The sequence below is a fragment of the Sapajus apella genome, unplaced genomic scaffold (assembly GCF_009761245.1).
Source record: "Sapajus apella isolate SASKATOON/1434 unplaced genomic scaffold, GSC_monkey_1.0 scaffold9, whole genome shotgun sequence".
Classification (NCBI taxonomy): Eukaryota; Metazoa; Chordata; class Mammalia; order Primates; family Cebidae; genus Sapajus; species Sapajus apella.
The window spans coordinates 13279287-13300556 of NW_022436949.1; the positions used below are offsets into that span (position 1 = coordinate 13279287).

At 35.7% G+C, this 21270-nt stretch overlaps 1 protein-coding gene across 6 annotated transcripts in view; it reads right to left on the reverse strand.

Moving 5' to 3' along the window:
• The window catches only part of PCDH9 (protocadherin 9), a 908561-nt gene that overhangs the window by 83715 nt on the left and 803576 nt on the right, over nucleotides 1-21270 (reverse strand). The window lies entirely within an intron of this gene.

A 21270-nucleotide genomic window follows, 5' to 3' on the forward strand; every position in this document is an offset into this window, starting at 1 on the left:
CTATCAGATTGATTTCATTAATTTACAGTTGTCTCAAATTTTATCCATGACCCTCAAAGTAAAGATGTATTTCCCTTAAATAATTGTGTTTTCAAATATAAGGAACTCTTCCAGACTGAAAGGAACAAAGGATATATCATTTAGATTTATGAAACTGTAAGATGTATGACTATGTTTACACTCATAAGAATTATACTCCCTACTCACTAGAAATAGAATTAGTGTATATAGGATAATGATTTCACCTTCAGTGAACTGATTTTAGTTTTTTTATTTATTGGATTAATATAGATTTCACAGTGACTGTTTCCAAAGTTCAAACACGGTCAATAAAGTATTTATGGTTTTACCAAGATTTTTTCTTTCTACTTCCCTCCTCAAACACCATAGGATTTTTCAGTAATATGTAATGGCTATATGTGGTGGCTTTGAAGAATTGTAGGGTTTATTTTTAACTTTAAGAAGTTTATAGGTTACTGTTAAAAAGTTATTTGTTCAAGAATTGAAAGAAAAATGTTCATGCCTGTGATCTAAGTGATGTGATTTAACATGAACAAAATACAATTAGAAGTTATAAAAGTTCTTTGTATTTTGAGGGTAAAAATGTCCATTTCATATGACACTATTATTTATATTATTGGATATCATGAGTACTTATTTCAAAATTCTTGTAACCAACAGATATTTTCACAAATGTGGTCAGGCAAGTGTCACACTCACAAATATGTAAAGAATATGTACATGGTAGGTCCACACATATTCAGATCATATTTCCAAGAAGTGGAATTAATAACAACTAACATAAATATTCAGCCTAACTTAATCGTATTTTGTCTTAAATTACTTCTACATTTTATTTTAGATTATGTGTGCAATCTCATTTCTTCTGTTCATGTGTTTTCCTTAATCATATTTCTTCCCACTACTAAAGGTGCATTTGTAAAATCTTTATAGTAAACAAAAGTCATGCACAAAGTAAATTTTCCTTATTTTGTAAATAAAATTATTGGATGTAGAAATTACCCCTTTCAAATCTTAGCATCTAGTCATAATTTTTACAATGTGTTTAAAAATATCTTTATAGGGCCTATTTATCATTTTGTATTCTCAAATATTCACTTTTCTTCATGTTCCAAAGTATATTTTAAAATGGCTGAAATTGATGTGAAAGAACTTTGAAAAAAATGTGACCTGTTTCCTTATATTGGCTGCAGATGGGAATCGGTTCATGAAAAGTGATTTCTAAAAATGCATCAACAAATAAGTTCTGCCATTATGCACAAGTCAACTTCTGAGACAGGAATAAGGGTGATGATTTGAAGCTATAATACTTCTCAAACACTGTTTAATTTTTCAGGAGCTTCAGATGGAATTTTAATTAACCAACTTAGAGATTTGTACATAAACTTTAATGGTATACAAATTCATTTCAACAGCATTTCCCGTAGATATGAACACAGTGTACAAAAGGAGGCTTAAAATGGAATGTTTATGTCTGCTCTCAATTGGCTCAAATTTAGCTGGTAAAGGGACTTCAAGTCTCTTGACAAGTTAGAGGGGTCTAAATGTAATATCAGATAAGCAGAGCCATATTGATTTGCTTCTGCTTCCTAGAAGCTAAACTTCCAGTTTCACAAGGACTCAAAAAAAGAAGTCAATGACTTCCATCATGAAAGTTCTATTCCAGACAGTGATCTTCACTTCAACTAAAAAAGTATTTAACAAGGCCATGATTAGAATTATATACATTTTCTTCTAGAATGTTGTCTCCTTAATGTTTTCTTTTCTTGAAGGAAATGGTATCACATAGACACACATGAAATTACTTTTCTTTCATAGTCATTGAGTTTTTGTACTGAGAGAGAGAGACAAAAACAGAAACTGAACAGAAATATCTTTAAGCATATGTATCTAAATGTACCTGTTTAGATTGTTTGATATTAAAAAATTGCTAATATTTAATCACTGTCTAAAATTGACATATCTGTTTTTCAAAGTGCTGATCCAAAAGAGAATACATATCCTCAGTGAAATGATTTATTTGCCTCTCAAACTTTGTGGATGAATGGCAAGCATGATAGACTAACCCTGAGTTACCATTAATCTGAGAGATCAATATGACTATTGGCCAGTCTCATGGCACTCCATTTCTTTTTCACTCTAACCTCAAAAAAGAAGTCACTCTTTGGCCTTATAATTAGATCACATTCTGTATTAGATCTCCAGAATAAATAAGAATTCCTGGGGAAACAACAACCACAAATGGATAGGACACATAGAGGTTGTATAAAAATCTGGGCAAAATCATCTGACCTACAGGGTTGTCTCAGAGACCATGGCTAACAATGTTAGGAAATAGAATCTGTATGATAAGCATAGAAATTTCTCTCGTGGAGAATTGGGACTGGCTTCTCTGTTCATCATCCATTTATATACCTTGGTCTGCATTTTCCTCACCCAAGGCTGGTTTCATCTCCATTAAATGTAGAGTTGAGCATGCCAAGGTACTTTTCCTAGCTACATGTTCTCTATCCCAGCCCAGTACCTTACCATTAGGAAAAGATAAAATGGTAAAGTAACTTCTGTATAGTTTCTGGCTTGCAGTCCTTTTAGAAAATAAGCTCAAATGACAGCTTTAAGTTTTACTAAAAGCATTAATGGAAAACAGCATGTAATATATTGTACTACCAATATTGTCCCTTATTTTAACAGTGCTCAGTAATTTATTAATTCTTTCAGTCTAGTGCTGTAATAAAAAAGTAAACAGCCTCCTGTAAAATGACAAAAAAGAAAATAACGTCCAATAATGTAGCATGATTTCATGAGAATCGTGCTACACTAAGTGATCAAAAACTATTTAAAATTTTACATCCTGCATATGTACTGTCTACTGACAAGCTATGCAATTACAAATATATTCTTCATATTGATGTCTTGAATGTTCCTAATGAAAGTTGCATAATGTAACCAGAAGGTTTCCAATACTGTTAAACTCTACAAAGCTCTGTCTGTTTTATCATTTTCTTCAGTGAACAGGTACATTTTTAAGGCACCCAAGTGTCAACAAGTGTATCTAATGGAGCCGTGAGCTTCAGTGATTTCATAAAAGAGGAACTTGCCAATGAATTTAAGAAAAGTACATTATATATTCAGGTTAGATTCACAAATTCATTGTTGCATGGCAAGAAGTCTATGCTCATTTCTTGGTATTATGAATTGCAATTTTTCCCCCAATTCAGAGAACCAAACCTAAACCTTCATAAATAAATGAACAACTTGAAGGTAGCTTATACTGTAGACGTCTTAGAGAAGGAATTTATTCTGTATTCAGTTTAAAGGGCTCAGTTTATGACTGGCATGAAAGCGATCCACGTCATCTAATATGACTTGATACAGAATCAGGTGGCTCAAAATAAATCCAGTGTACAATTTGTAGTAAAAATGTGTTACAGTCATTCTCACTCTCTCTCTTTCCATGCATACATATGTGTGTGTGTGTGTGTGTGTGTACATACAAACAATCACACATATATACACATATATATGTTTTGTTTTGATTTTTAAATTTGCATGGTAACTGCTGTTATGGGAAAACAATATATTAATACATACACTTGTAGCCATCTCAAAACATACTGCTATGGGGTGGGATCCAAGATGGCCAAATAGGAACAGCTCTGGAGTGCAGTTCCCCAGGCTGAAAAGTGCCATGAGTTTTCAACACAGCTGTTTCAACCAGGCCCAGTGGGTCTCCACACAAAACCTCACACAAATCTAGGCGGCCATTTCAACAGGCACCTGGAATGCCTGGGAGACAGGGCCGGACATTCAACTGAAAAAAAGGGGGCTGAAACAGGGAGCCAGATGATCTGGCTTGGCAAGACCCACCCCCAAAAGACCAGCGATCTGAAACACTCTGGATTGAGAGTTTCACAGAAAGCACAGCTGGACCTAGGATGGTCCAGCTCTGTGGGGGAAAGGGTGTCCACCATTACTGAGGCAGTCTGCTAATATCGAGGCAGTCTGCCATTACTGAGGCAGTCTGCCATTACCAAGGCAGACCACCATTACCAAGTCAGTTTTAACTATACCTGTATAAACAAAACTGCAAGGAAGTTCACACAGCAGCTGAGCAGAGCTCATGGCAGCTCAGCAATGCCTCTGCTGGCAGACTGTGACTAGGCTACCTCCTAGCTGGGCAGGGCATCTCTGAAAAAAGGCAGCAGTATGTCAGGAACTTATAAATGAAGCCCCATCTTCCCAGAACAGAGCACCTGAAAAAAAAGGCAGTTATGAGTTCCACTGCAGCAGACTTAAATGTACCTGCCCAGCAGCTCTGAATGAAACAAAGGAGTTTACAGCTAAGCAGCTGAGATCCTAAGAGGGTCAGATTCTCTCCTCAAGCAGCTCCCTGACCCCTGTATATCCAAAGAGACACCTCATAAAGGACAGCTCAGGCTGACGTCTGGTGGGTATCCTTCTGAGACAAAGATAACAGAAGAGAAACTGGCAGAAACCCTATTGTTCTGCAGCCATGGTACATGATCCCCAGGCAAGCAGGGTTTGGAGTGGGTGCCCAGCAGTCCTACAGCAAAAGTGCCTGACTTTTAGAAGGAAAACTAAAAAACAGAAAGAAATAACTTCATCATTAACAAAAAGGACGTCCACTCACAGACCCTATCCGAAAGTCACCAAGTACAAAGACCACAGGTAGATGAATCCACAAAGATGGGAAGAAACCAGTGCAAAAAGGATGAAAATGCCCCAAACCAGAATGCCTTTCCTCCTCCAAGGGATCACAATTCCTCACCAGCAAGGGAACAAAGCTGGATGGAGAATGAGTCTGATGAACTGACAGAAACAGGCTTCAGAAGGTGGGTAATAATAAACTTCTCTAAGTTAAAAGAACATGTTCTAACCCAAAGCAAAGAAACTAAGAACCTTGAAAAAAGGTTTGATGAAATGCTAATGAGAATAAACAGCTTTGAGAAGAATATAAATGACCTGATGGAGCTGAAAAGCATAGCAGGAGAACTTTGTGAAGCATATACAAGTTTAAATAGCTGAATCGACCAAGCAGAAGAAAGGATATCAGAGATTGAAGATAAACTCAAGGAAATAAAACAAGAAGGCAAGATTAGAGAAAAAGTAGTGAAAAGAAATGAACAAAGCCTCCAAGCAATATGGGATTATGTGAAAAGACCTAATTTACATTTGATAGGTGTACCTGAATGTGATGGAGAGAATGAATCCAAGCTGGAAAACACTCTCCAGGATAATAACCAGGAGAACTTCTCTAACCTAGCAAGGCAGGCCAATATTCAAGTCCAGGAAATACAGAGAACACCACAAAGATATTCCTCAAGAAGAGCAACCCCAAGGCACATAATACTCAGATTCACCAGGGTTGAAATGAAAGAAAAAATGCTAAGGGTAGCCAGAGAGAAAGGTCAGATAACCCACAAAGGGAAGCCCATCAGACTCATAGCAGATGTCTTGGCAGAAACCCACAAGCCAGAAGAGAGTGGAGGGCCAATATTCAACATCCTTAAAGAAGAGAACTTTCAACCTAGAATTTCACATCCAGACAAACTAAGCTTCACAAGCAAAGGAGAAATAAAATCCTTTACAAACAAGCAACTGCTGAGAGATTTTGTCACCACCAGGCCTGACTTACAAGAGCTCCTGAAGGAAGCACTAAACATATAAAGGAACAACCAGTACCAGCCACTCCAAAAACATACCAAATGGTAAAGAGTATGGACACAATGAAGAAACTGCGTCAACAAATGGACAAAACAACCAGCTAGCATCAAAATGGCAGGATCAAATTCACATATAGCAATATTAACCTTAACTGTAAATGGGGCTAGATGCCCCATTATAAAGACACAGACTGGCAAATGGGATAAAAAGTCAAAACCCAATGGTATGCTATATCCAGGAAACCCATCTCACATGAAAGGACACACATAGGCTCTAAATAAAGGGATGGAGGAAGATTTACTAACCAAATTTAGAGCAAAATAAAGCAGGAGTTGCGATCCTAGTCTCTGACAAAATAGACTTTAAACCAACAAAGATCAAAAGAGACAAAGAAAGGCATTACATAATGGTAAAAGGATCAATGCAACAAGAAGAGCTAAGGATCCTAAATGTATATGAACCCAATACAGGAGCACCCAGATACATAAAGCAAGTTATGAATGACCTAAAAGAGACTTAGACTCCAACACAATAATAGAGGGAGACTTTAATACCGCACTGTCAATATTAGACAGATCAACAAGAAAGAAAATTAACAGGGATATCCAGGACTGGAACTCAGATCTGGACCAAGCAAACCGAATAGACATCTACATAACTTTCCACCGCAAATCCACTGAATATACACTCTTCTCAGCACCACATCACACCTACTCTAAAATTGACCACATAATTGGAAGTAAATCACTTCTCAGCAAATGCAAAAGAATGGAAATCATAACAAACAGTCTCTCAGACCACGGTGAAATCAAATTTGAACTCAGGATTAAGAAACTAACTCAGAATCACACAACTTCATGGAAACTGAACAACTGGCTCTTGAATGTTGATGGATAAACAATGAAATAAAGGCAGAAATACAGATGTTCTTCAAAACCAACAAGAATGAAGACACAACGTATCAGAATCTCTGGGACACATTTAAAGCAGATATAAAATTGGGGACACATTTAAATCTGGGACACATTTAAATCTGGGGCACATTTAAAGTAGATATAAAATTGACACCCTATCATCAAAATTGAAAGAGCTAGAGTAGATAAAAAAAAGCTCAAAAGCTGGCAGAAGAAAATAAATAACTAAGATCAGAGCAGAACTGAAGGAGACAGAAACACAAAAAAACCTTCAAAAAAATCAATAAATCCAGGAGCTGGTTATTTGTAAAGATCAACAAAATAGACCACTAGCCAGAATAATAAAAAAGAGAGAAGAATCAAATAGATGCAATTAAAAAACGATAAAGGGGATATCACCACCGATTCCACAGAAATACAAAGTACCACCAGAGATTACTACAAACAATCTCATGCACATAAACTAGTAAACCTGAAAGAAATGGATATATTCCTGGACACTTGCAACCTCCCAAGCCTTAACCAGGAAGAAGTCAAGACCCTGAATAAACCAATAACAAGGGCTGAAGATGAGGCAGCAATTAATAGCCTATCAACAAAAAATGCCCAGGTCCAGATAGTTTCAGAGCTGAATTCTACCAGACATACAAGAAGGAGCTGGTACCACTCCTTCTGAAACTATTCCAAACAATCCAAAAAGAGGGGATTCTCCTGAAATCATTTTATGAGACCAACATCACCCTGATACAAAAACCCAGCAGAGACTCAACAAGAAAAGAAAACTTCAGGCCAATATCCATGATGAATATAGATGCAAGAATCTTAAATAAAGTACTGGTAAACCGATTGCAACAGCACATCAAAAAGCTTATCCATCACGACCAAGTAGGCTTCATCCCAGGGAGGCAAGGCTGTTCAACATACGCAAGTCTATAAATGTAATTCACCACATAAACAGAACCAAACACAAAAATCACATGATTATCTCAATTGATGCAGAGAATGCCTTTGACAAAATTCAACAGACCTTTACGCTAAAAACTCTCAATAAACTAGGTACTGATGGAACGTATCTCAAAATAATGAAAGCTGTTTATGACAAACCCACAGCTAATATCATACTGAATGGTCAAAAACTGGAAGCATTCCCTTAGAAATCTGGCACTAGACAAGGACGCCCTCTCTCACCACTCGTATTCAATACAGTATTGGAAGTTACAGTCAGAGCAATCAGGCAAGGAAAAGAAATAAAGATAATTCAATTAGGAAAGGAAGAAGTCAAATTGTCTCTGTTTGCAGATGACATAATTGTATATTTAGGAGACCCCATTGTCTCAGCCCCAAATCTCCTTAAACTGATAAGCAACTTCAGCAAAGTCTCAGGATACAAAATCAATGTGCAGAAATCACAGGCATTCCTATACACCAATAACAGACTTAAAGAGAGCCAAATCAAGAACGAACTGCCATCCACAATTGCTACAAAGAGAATAAAATACTTAGGAATACAACTGACAAAGGATGTAAAGGAACTCTTCAAGGAAAACTACAAACCACTGCTCAAGGAAATAAGAAAGGACATAAACAAATGGAAAAATATTCCATGCTCATGGTTAGGAAGAATCAATATTGTGCAAATGGCCATACTGCCCAAAGTAATTTACAGATTCAATGCTATCCCCACCAAGCTACTTATGACCCTCTTCACAGAACTGGAGAAAACCACCTTAAACTTCATATGGAACCAAAAGAGCCCACATAGCCAAGACAATTCTAAGCAGAAGGAATAAAGCTGGAGGCATCATGTTACCTGACTTCAAACTACAATACAAGGCTATAGTAATCAAAACAGCATGGTACTGGTACCAAAACAGAAATATAGACCAAGGGAACAGAACAGAGGCCTCGGAGGCAACACCACACATCTACAGCCATCTGATCTTTGACAAAACTGATGAAAACAAGCAATGGGGAAAGGACTCCCTGTTTAATAAATGGTGTTGGGAAAACTGGCTAACCATGTGCAGAAGGCAGAAACTGGGCCCCTTCCTGACACCTTACACTAAAATTAACTCCAGATGGATTAATTGTAAGACCTAACACCATAAAAGCCCTAGAAGAAAACTTAGGCAACCATTCAGGACATAGGCATAGGTTCATGACTAAAACACCAAAAGTATTGGCAACAAAAGCCAAAATAGACAAATCGGGTCTAATTAAACTCCAGAGCTTCTGCACAGCAAAAGAAACAATTATTAGAGTGAACCAGCAACCAACAGAATGAGAAAAAATTTTTGCAATCTATCCATCTGACAAAAGGCTAATATCCAGAATCTACAAAGAACTAAAACAGTTACAAGAAAAAAACAAACAAACCCATTCAAAATTGGGTGAAGGATATGAACAGACACTTTTCCAAAGAAGACATTTATGAGGCCAACAAACATATGAAAAAATGCTCATCACTGGTCATTAGAGAAATGCAAATCAAAACTACATAGAGATACCATGTCATGCCAGTTAGAATGGCGATCATTAAAAAATCTGGAGACAACAGATGCTGGAGAGGATGTGGAGAAATAGGAACACTTTTACACTGTTGGAGGGAGTGTAAATTAGTTCAACCATTGTGGAAGACAATGTGGCCATTCCTCACAGATCTTGAAATAGAAATTCCATTTGACCCAGCAATCCCATTACTGGGTATATATCCAAGGATTATAAATCATTCTATTATAAATACACATGCACACGTATGTTCATTGTGGCACTGTTTACAATAGAAAAGACCTGGAACCAACACAAATTCCCATCAATTATAGACTGGACAAGGAAAATATGGTATATATACACCATGGAATACTATGTAGCCATAAAAAATGATGAGTTTCTGTCCTTTGTAGGGACATGGATGAATCTGGAAAACATCATTCTCAGCAAACTGACACAAGAACAGAAAATCAAACACCACATGTTCTCACTCATAGGCGGGTGTTGAACAATGAGAACATATGGACACAGGGAGGGAAGCATCACACACTGGGGTCCGTTGGGGGGGAATGGGGAGGGGCAGCAGGGATTAGGGAGGTTGGGGAGGGGTAACATGGGTAGAAATGCCAGATATAGGTGACAGGGGATGGAGGCAGCAAACCACATTGCCATGTATTTACCTATGCAACAATCCTGCATGCTCTGCACATGTACCCCAGAATCTAAAGTGCAATTTTAGGTTTTATATATATATATATATAACATACTGCTATGGAAATCTAAGAATTAGACATAAATTTTGAATGACTGAAGAAAGGGCATTTGTCTTATTTTGGATACTGAAATAAGCTAGGTATCAAATAAAAAATTGTTCAATGAAACTGAATTGCAATACTAAGATTAGGAAGTGACTGGAGAAAAAAATGTATTTTTCAAGATAAACAAAAGTAATTCAGCTAATCATTTCAGGAAACATTTGTTAAGCCAAGTGAGACATATATTTTAAGATGAAAGCATTAAATATTAAATAGTAATAGGAGAAAATGTTGCAATACAAGACAAAATAATTGTTATTCATGGAATTAAAAAAATTACATAGCTCTCATAATTTTCAAAATATTTACTAAATTCATTCTGGAAAGTTTAATAACAAATCTAAAATTCATCCCATCACTTATTGAACTAAAAGTAATACTAGTATCATTCTCCCCAGAATGAAATCTTTATTCCTTAAGCTGCTCAATTTGTTTGCAGTACAATTCAGTTATTCTTTAAATTTAAAACAGTGTTGTTTTCCACAGGAACTGTAAACTTTAAAGTCTGCAGAGCACAAAGTGAAGCAGAGATCAATCAGTGGGTTAAAGATATTTTCCTGGACAGTCTACATTTCATGGCTTGAACTGCACTTTCATCTTATATAGATAAAATTAGCCATAACCATTTTAGGTTAAACTGAGTAAGAAATGCTATGAAGGTAAGATATTTATATTTCTGAATTGCCCCACCATGACTGAGCTAAAAAGAAATTTCCGATCTCTGCAAGCAGCATATTGCTTGTGTTTTCAAAGAAGCAGAGTAGGGTAAAAATATAGGCATTGCTTTTTATTTTATTTTTTTTCTTTTTCCTGAAGGTAACACTTTAAAAACTCACTGGAAGAGGAATAATTCATTTATTCCTGGTGTAGACAACATTGATTACATTGATAGTTTTTTTAAGTCTTGCGTATTGTTTTAGATAGAAATTAAAACACTGTTCCATACCTTCAAGTTTTCTGTGTTCTGAATATTTCACCTGAGTTGTGGGACCTTGAGTAGAACTATTGGAGGGTCTGACTTCATTGTTCTAGGTAGGTTTCATTCTAGTCTTAAAATAATATGATTCTTATTTGTTGATGTTAAAATCATGAATCTAAAAAAATGTGCATTCTTCTTTTTAGAAGATGTTTTTACATCTGCACAGTAATAATAGAAAATTCAGAATACTGATGGCATTTCATGTCTACAAGTAGCCACTTGTCTACACAGGCATGATAAGAAATGGTTTGTGTTGTAAGAATAGGTAGAAAAAAAATAAGACCTGTAAACAACCATAGGCACAGCACCACTGCTAACTCTTTTTTACGCAAAGAGCTGAGTTGGCACTGTTTCTTCAAGGCACTGCAAGGAAAGGAGCTGGCACAGTGGTGGAGGTAGCTGATGCCTGGCTGGGGAACAGAAACCCATGAACACTGAAAATAACGCAAAATATGGACATGTTGACAGAAACAGGAGATTCATGTCCTTGGGAATTGCCCACAGGAATCCAAAGTAGCTTTTGCCAATGACCATTCATTAACACGTAATTAATGCTGAATAAATGTTTATTAAATAAATGAATAACTTTAAAAAGTATCTTCTGCATAAAGAAGCCCAGAAATAAATGAAATAAATGTGCATAAACTGTTCTAAAATTACAGGATGGTGGAGGAAAGATCAAGGTTAACTGAAGATAAGGACTTGTTTCCAGAGGTGACGCCTGAATTGTCTTTAAACGAAGAGTCCACTGTAAGTTATTGATGCTAGGACTGAAGTTCATTTATCTTTGGCTTGTCACTCATACTAACACCCAGTGGACAGTTAAGAAATATTTATTGAATAAGCGAGGAGAAAGGATGTGAGACAAGAAATGAGTGGCATCTGTTGAGTTTGTTAGGGGCTAACTTGTACAATGCAAAGGTATTTGAAGTTATACTGTGACTGATAGGAGAAATAGAGGGTTGTGACGTTGAGGAGGAAAATTTTATTTCATTTTTTATTTTGTAGAAATGTGGAAGTGAGGAACTGTGTTAAGGAAAAAAGAAAAAATTCTCTTCCTGAGTCCACAAGGGGTGTAGTTTCAAAGACAGGAGCTTCCCTGCAATGTGCCTCCTTCCACACCCCCATCTGGAACTGAGAGTTCTTTGTCTGACTTTCCCATGCACCGACCATGTAGAAATTCCAGGTGAGCCTCTTTGTTCTTTGCCTAAAGCTCTGGGAAAAGGGGGCTCTGATTGTGCGCCAAGCAACCAATCCAGTATCAGAGTTCAAGATCAATCACTGCAGAGGAAGTTTGAAAGAACTCCTCTCATTGGACAAGAACATGAATGGCGCGGGAATAACTTCAGGGTTAAAACCCCACTGTTCCTTCCCTTTACGGATATCCCCTCTGGATGCCCCTCACCTGGCAGAGTGGGAGCTCTCTCTCTTTCCCTTTCTCTCCCTATCTGCCTAATAAATCGCTTCTTTGCCAAACTCTTTGGGTCCACAATATTTATTCAAAAGGTAAGCTCACCGAGCATCTGGGGCCCCTTCCCCCATTCTTGGGGCAAGAGAGGTCAAGGACCTGGGCACTTCGGAGAGGAGAACTGAAAGTGTCTTCCAGAGGCCTCTGCTCCCTCCCCCCTGGCTATAGAAGGTGACTTAGTGGACTGGGATTTGGTGGCAGGGAGTCCAGTTAGAACAGTACTGTGATTATGTAAACAGAATGATGAAGATCTGATAACTTAACGGAAGAACCTTCTCAGATTTTTAGGGGTCGCTGACCTAAATGTAAATTGTAGCGACCCTTCCACAGCATTCAGTGAAACATATCTTCTTGAGTATAGTATAGTTACCATAGTTTAAGAAATATCAGTATCTAGATTTCCTTCTATTAAAAGCTAACTTCTACTATGTTTTCCAGAAAAAAAAGTTAATATTTATTTCTTTTACATACATAAATGCTTGTTTGCTTAGGAGTAGAAAAGAAAAGAAAATCTGACTAAAACATTGGGGTTTGTTACTATTTCAATGCTTTATGGCCCTTTTCTTTATAAATTACATAAAAATCGACAACTTAATTGTGTCCATAACAAAATTAAATGTGCTTATTTATGGGTGGTATAGGCATATTTCCATTTAATGTTCTTTCCAAACAAGAAAAAACCGAAAAATTTCCAACTTCCATCTCATTTAAATATAAATATCACCTTTACAGTGTCAACTGCCTTCTTTCTAATTTGATGTTTACTTAAAAACAAAATGTAATTAATATACAATTTTAAGGAATAGGCAAAAAAGTAGGTTAGATGATGATATTTCTTGAGTAAACACAAGCTATTTTTAATATAAATTAAAAGTACAACTATACACAGGAGATGACACGGTATAGTTGATAAATGCAGCTGCTTGACACTAGAAAATGGAAAGAATATTCTATACTGAATAAAACAAATTATTGTAATGTATATCAATGATATACATTAAATTTTTGTGCATTCAAAAATACAAAAATGCTTTTATAGTATCTTTCTCGTGGTGCATTCTTATTAGTACTGAAGTCTTGTTGTACTATTTACTATTGGCCATGATTGTTAAAGGTCCTACCAAGTGAAAAGCACCCTTCTATTATAGCTTGCCTCAAATATTGATTGTGGAAGGATGATTTAAAAAGTATTTCTTTCCTCAAAGAAGATTTAAATATATTGAAGGAGGCAGATATACACAATAGTTAGAGAAAGCAAGAGGAGGAAGGTTGAGTTTGTATACAGAATGTATCTAGCTAGTTTTAAAGCTTGAAGTTAGTATAATCAAGAGGAGTAGGTATAGGGATGTTAAGAATCAGAATTATCCTGGGAACTTGGGAAAAGTATACATATCCAGTGCTTCTTGCCTCTCAAGAAATATCAGAATATTAGGAGGGCATATGGGGAAGATGGGTTATAATTCTGATTATTATAGAACACTTTTCACTCCCCTTTATTAATAACCATGTTGCTAAAATGTAAATTGCTCAAAGACAAGAACATAATCTATTCACATTTTTATTTCCAAGAGCCTAACCCTTGCCAAGGGCATAGTAGCTTTTCCCGAATAGGTGATGAACTGGGTGACTACCTACCGCATGCTGGAGACCTGAACTAAGGCTTACTTTATACAAACTTCCAAGTACCATCCAATGTCATTCAAACACCAATTCTACATGCAGAAAGTACTCATCAGCACTGGTTATTACAACCCCCAATGCTTATTTTATTTTTGTCCATGATCATAAATGAATATATGAATTAGATGGACAGACAGATAGATAGACGAACAACTAAAGATCTGTGGCTCTAGGGGCAGCTCTGTTGCAGTGGGACATCAGACACAGTGAAAGTCTCAGTTTAACTACCCATCTTGCAACACCAAGTTTACAGATGTGGATAGTAACACCCTTATTCATATGACGGTTATAAGTAATAAATACAGATATGTATATGAAAATGCCCATCATGAGGTTTGGCACATAAAAGCTTTCAGTTGAGTAGAGTATTATAGATTTGGAATTTGGAAGTTAGAAAAGGGGAGTAGTTAATAATAGGACTCATAAGAAAAGTGGATCTGTCATTTGTCTTACATTAAAACCAAAATCATTGGATAATTTCAATATTCTGAAAAATATATACGTACACATCTTTAGAATCACAAACATCTTTAAATTCAGGCAGAACATCCACTCCAATAAAACATTAGTGTTTGATAACATGTAATCACTGATAGAAATATATTCAAAGAGTCTTCAGTCCTGTGTCTAAACACAGTAAACAAACCATAAAAATATTATTTTTGGTCGGACACGGTGGCTCACACCTGTAATCCCAACATTTTGGGAAGCAAAGGTAGGAGGATAATTTCAGGTTAGGAGCTCAAGACCAGCCTAAGCAACATGGTGAGACTCAGAGTCTACAAAAAAATTTAAAAGTATCTGGACATAGTGGCTTACACCTGTTGTCTTAGCTACTTCCGAGGCTGAGGTGCGAGGATTATGTCCAGAAGGTTGAGGTTTCAGTGAGCTGTGTTCATACCACTGCATCCTAGCCTAGGTGATAGAGTGAGACTCTGTCTATATATATATATATATATATATATATGCACACACAAAATATATATACATAATACATGTATACATGTATGTGTATATACACATGAATAACTTTGTGAAACTGTTTCATATATTCCATGTTATCACTGATGTGCCAAACGGCTCTAAAATAATTCCTGAATTAATTTTTCTTTCCTCTCAGCATCTTCTTTACTGTCCATAAAGATGCAGATAACTGGGCAACACCTTCTCATATGAATGCAAAATAACAAAAATTATTGGTGTGAAGTCATTGTTATTACCCATAACAACCTTTATAATTATGGTTGCCTTTGTGAAATAATCAGTATTTCTGAAAAAAGAGAAAATAGATATACTCAAATTATAAAAATAATAATACCAATTGATTTAATTTTATGTAATCCTAGTTGTTTAGAACTGAAAAATGTCCTGGATTATACCCTTCATTTTGCAGCATAGAACAATGAAATTCCAAAAGATTATGTGAATTTCCAATATTATGTAGCACATGACAGACAGAGTTAGGATTGGAAGAAGTAAGGTCACCAGATATACCTCAGAATTTAAAAAAAATATCGAGTGAGGATTTTAGCTGGAAGAAAGTGTCTTTAGATTCTATGTGCAAATTAAGGATAAGATTTTTAGTAAAGAGTGCAGAATTTTTTTGGTTGACATTTCTTGAATTACTGTAAACACATAGAATGCATGTATTTAGAAATTCTGCTATTGGGATGGTTAAGACTTCATTTTGTATATAATATGCTGTTGGGTTTAGGTTTGCATCTGTGAAAAGAACAAAAGACCTGGGAGATCTAGAGACATTTAAATTAATTGAGGAGCTGATTTGCCTATTAAAAAAATATATCTCCCTGATTTTCTTGCTCCTTTGTTGATTCTCACAAATACGTTAAATTGGTATTTCTCATTAATTATGAAAAAAGAGTTTATAGATAACATGTAAGTGAATTATAAATTGACTTCTGGAATTAACATATAATTTCATATGCATTCAAAAATAATATTTTAGTACCTATTTAGAAAGCTTAAAAATTAAGAACAATGCACTTTCCATGTCAATCACCAGACACTGGCTAATGGTTATTAAAATATATGTGTGTAATTGTTATTACAAATGAAAGTATGATTTTCATCTACTGAACACAAAATGTATAAGAAGAAAATAAAACAATTATCAAGGATAATACATTCTGCATAAATAGCATGCACCCAGACAAAATAATTTGTAATTGTATACTGTGAGATTTGTTGATTTTGCTGCCAAGAGGTAAGGTAGTACCAAATCCCATCTTTCATTAAATCAGTGGCCTTGAATTGCACTGTGCAGTGGGAAAAGCTTTGTATTTGGAATTAGGCACACCTGAATCCTAGTACTACCACATGCAAATAGTGGACTGGAAACAATTATTATGCTTGTTAGAATCTTGCTTTTTCTTTTTGTTTTATGTAAATATTGGAGTAACGATTCTTATTGTGTAGATGCACAATCAAGTATCAATGAGAATGATATGAAGGCTCCTAAAATGCAGCTTGGCCCTGTGAGTATTCAATTATCTTTCTTTCCTGAGTAATCAGCCTCAGTCTCCACCTAGGCTCTTCCCCTGATCTACACTGGATATCCATAGGCTCACCTAGGGTGGGGCTGTGCTATTTCCTGTGCTAGAAAGAAACTTTTGAAATGTGTGTATTAAGCCTGGGGTCAGACTGTATCTTTCTACCTTTTGCCAGCAGCTCATTTTTGATGTTCAAATGGTTTAGACAGGAGTGAAGATTCCCCTCTGCTCCTCTTCTTTGGCCATGCTTAAAATAGGAAACTGGGGAATAAGTTTGGTGCTATTACTGAAACTTGCTCGGAATTAGAATGAGAGAGCCAGAGTAGGTAAATATGAAAACACATTTGATTATTCTCCTAAAGTAAGATATGTACCTAAGCCTACAGGTCATTTGCCCATTTTATTCTAAGGCATATTAATAAAATCATTTAAATTTAAAACAGTCAAAACAGAATTACCATTTTCATTATATATTTACTCTAGAAAATGACCTTTTTGTCAAAGAAAAGAAGCAAAAAATAAAGAACAACAACAACAACAAAAATAGGCTGGGTTTTTTAGTTAAATGCTACCCACAGCAAATCAAAAATAAATATCTCAGGCTAGGTGACAGAGTGAGACCCTTTCTCAAAAACAAACAAAACCCACGAAATATCTGTTTATATATACAAAAATATCTAATTTGTTGAGTGGGAAAAAGTGAGAATCAGACACTGGGTTACAATTTATTTTCTTATATTTTGATTTTCTGACTTTCCAATTCAATTTAAGAGAATAAATCTGGGCTTCATGAAGCAAAACTATTTCCAGTGCAGTCTAACAGCACTGTTAACCCCTAACAGCTCAAGGGGCTCCATAGTCAGTCACAGCCTGCAGTCACTTCAGGCCACTGCAGCTTGCTCCTGTCCTATCACTGCAAGAAGTACTTGCTTTCGTTGGTCATCTAAACTCAAGTTGGATTTCGAAACAGTATTTTTCTACCTTCATATTTTTGGCATGAAGCCTACTATCTAATTTCTAATAATTAGCTAAATACACTAGTCTGTTAAGATACAGCCTTGCTATCAATGCCAGAGTGAAAACCACTGATATGAATGAGTATCATTCTTAGGCAAGGAGTTTGTAATCACTGAAAATTAGGGAAAAAAAAGACATTTCTTAGTCCTTAAAAATAAATCTTAATAAAAGGAAATGCATAAGTATATCATCTCTATAATAAATCTATAAAAGCAAAATATGTGATCGTCATTTATCCATAGTTAGCAATTTCTCTCCAATTATAGCTTTTCTGCAGAAATGAGTCATACTATATCCAGATAACTTTATAAATTTGCATTTTCAGTAATAAATAGCAGGAGTGACAGATGCTTTCCAGTCACTATTTTTGGGTTTCCACATCCACTGAAAGCAAACTCATAGACTGCCTCTTCTACAGGTAGGCTGAAGTGGGGTAATTTAATGGGACTATATAGTTAATAAAGGATTGGAAAAATAATTAAATCTCAAGAAAATCTGAGTAGAAAATGCAGTCTTAACAATGATTATACAGCAAATATGATAAAAAAAAGTGTTAGATTTCAGCTGTTCAACTTAATAATGTAATATCTAAGGAAAAAAATAGTCCAGTGGATTTCAAGACTCTTCAGTCAGTGATTTTCATTGTTTTGTGCTTTAGAAGTTAAGAATAGCCCACCAGGGATTGACAATGTCATCTTACAGAATGCAATAAGCAATCTTGCCTCCCTGAACAATTAACAGAAAAATAAAAATTAGAAATGACATGACTTTCTGGCACCATATTCACTGTGTAGGGAAATCATAAGAGTGTGAAAGAGCTTCTTTGACCTAGTGCAATGGTATGATTATATGGACAACCCTTATGCCGGTTTAATTTTAGCACTATCTGAGTCCTGAAAAAATACCTATGCACAGATGGGTGATATGATCTGGCTGTGTGTCCCCACCCAAATCTCAACTTGAATTGTAGTCCAAATTGTAGTCCCTACATATTGGGGGAGGGACCTTGTGGGAGGTGATTAGATCATGGGGTGGTCCCTCCATGCTGTTCTTATGATTGTGAGTGAGTTCTCATGAGATCTGATGGTTTTATAAGGGTTTTTCCGCCCTTTGCTCATTCTTCTCATTCCTGCTGCCATGTGAAGGAGCACATATTTGCTTCCCCTTCCGCCATGATTGTAAGTTTCCTGAAGCCTTCCCAGCCAGTGCAGAACTGTGAGTCAATTAAACCTTTTTCCTTTATAAATTACCCAGTCTCAGGTATGTCTTTATTAGCAGCATGAGAGTAGACTAATATAGTGGGGGAAAAATGCATTGTAATTAGCCTCTAACAAATATAATTTATAGAATGAAAACTGGCTGTCACTACCAGATCCCTTCAGACATTTTATATCACTTAAGGCCCTAGATAAATGTTTTTCTCGTTGCTTTTCCATATGACTTTACCTGGCTTACTCTTACTCTGCCTTCTAGATCTGGATTATGTACCTTGCATTCAAGTGTGCTTCCTGCCAACTACTCAGATTGGGCTTCCTGACCCTCTCCATTTTTGAGCTTCCTGTACATGTTTCTGTGTTTATATCTTATCATTTGTGGCAAAAGCTGTTAGTTTCCCTTCCTACCAGAACTAGCATATTATTCAGAGTGTCAAGGTACCCCACTCAACAGGTTACTAAACGTTATTAATCAATTATTCAGCTTGTCTTTGTTCCATTTGATATTCACTATCCAAGCTTTGCTTGCCTAGAAGGATGACCAGGTGATCCACTTATGGGCAGGGATATATTAGGAGAAGTCTGTCTGAGGGTTTCTGAGCAAATCTTCCTTCTGTTTGAAAATAAATAAATAAGTTATTCCTCTTTCTCACAGATGGCTTTCTGCCTTTGGAGTTGATATGTGTATGATATTTGACTCTACTGTAGCCATGTTTAAATCAAGTGGCAACAAGATGAATAAAGGTGACAGAGTAGAAGAAGGGAAAACACTTCATTCCTTGATGACATCATTAACCTGCCATTAAACCAATTCTGAAAGTGAGTGCAGTGTCCCTGTTAAGTAAATAAGAAGTGCCTTTATGCTTAAGAAAAAAATGATTTATTTGTGTATTTTTAAAAATAACAACTACACTGAACTGAAAAGCTTGCATAAGAAATATGTTTAATACTCCTAATATCTATCTTATTATTATAATAATATATTATTACTGTGTATGTAAATGTCAGTGTAACTTAGATTAAAAATTTATATCCATCCTCCCAATTTAAGATTTTAAAGTCATAATGATTACAATCTGATTGTTGATTGACCTGAATCTTTGATTTATTAAATTGCCTTAATGGATGTTGCAGAGATGTCACTACTAATTTTGTTATAAATTCAAATCCTTATTAATGCTGACACTCCATATAAATATGTAATATGTTAACTTTACCTGTGCTGAAAACTTCTGTTTCTCAGCATTTTATGAAATCATGTTGACTCTTGACTTAGTCATGAAAAATAAACAACATAATAGAAAACAAAACAGTAAAAAGTAAACGTTGTTCTGACCACATAGGTACAATAATGACAGTGATAATAAGCAAAAGTCAATGTATATTATGTCTTTAAGTGTTTTCAATACTTTCCAATTGTCAGTTATTTAATTTTATCAAAAGGTGATGGCGGTTAACTAAAAACATACTGCTACTAATATGCTTTAATGAAATAAACACAAATGTAAATACTGCTTAAAAACACATTGACCTTAGACATAAAACTTCTATAAGTATAACAAATGTATTTGAGAAAGAAGAAATAGACTGAAGAAGTATTCGTAACCCTTAAAAGGAACTGTCAAAAAAAAAAAAAAGACTCTTAAAACCATTTACAGCTTTAGATGTAGAATATATTTATCTTTTTCAAGACAGGGTTTCACTCAGTCACCCAGGCCGGAGTGCAGTGGTACAATCACAGCTCACTGCGCCTCAACCTTACAGGCTCAAGCAATCCTCCCACCTTAGCCTCTCAAGTAGCTGGTACTACAGGCATTCACCACCAGGCCTGGCTAGTTTTTGTTTTGTTTTGCTTTTGTGGAGATGGTGTTTCACCATGTTGCCTAGGCTGGTCTATAACTTATGGGCTCAAGCAATCTGTCTGCTTCAGCTTCCCAAAGTTTAGATGTACAATTTAAACTGCACTGAGTATGAGAAATAGGCAAAATATGCTTGTAACTTTAAACAAATTATGCATTTTTGTAGTGATAAATTGGAACTTGGTAAAACACTATCTGTGACTAGTCTATAGTGGTTCTGAAATATTTTAGTCTTGAGAGCAACTTATATGCCTACAAAATACTGAGCACTCTAGAGAGCTTTTGTTTAGGTGGGTTACATCTATCAGTATTTACTATATTAGAAATTAAAACAGAAAATTTTAGAATACAAAGAATAATGGGATCACTCTTTACCTATTATAAATCAGAGCACTAAAGCCATCACCCATGATATAGCCTTTGAGTTTTCATCTCCACCCATAAGAGAATAAGACTAGAAAAAAAAAAATGCCTTAGTAGTATTGTGAAATAATTCTGAACTTCCAATCCCAAGGAGTTCCCAGCCCTTACTTTGAGAACCAATGGACTACAGTAGTAAGAGGAAAAGCTTGGAACAAAATGGATAGACCAAAAGTTGCTAGGAGGTACATTGTTTTT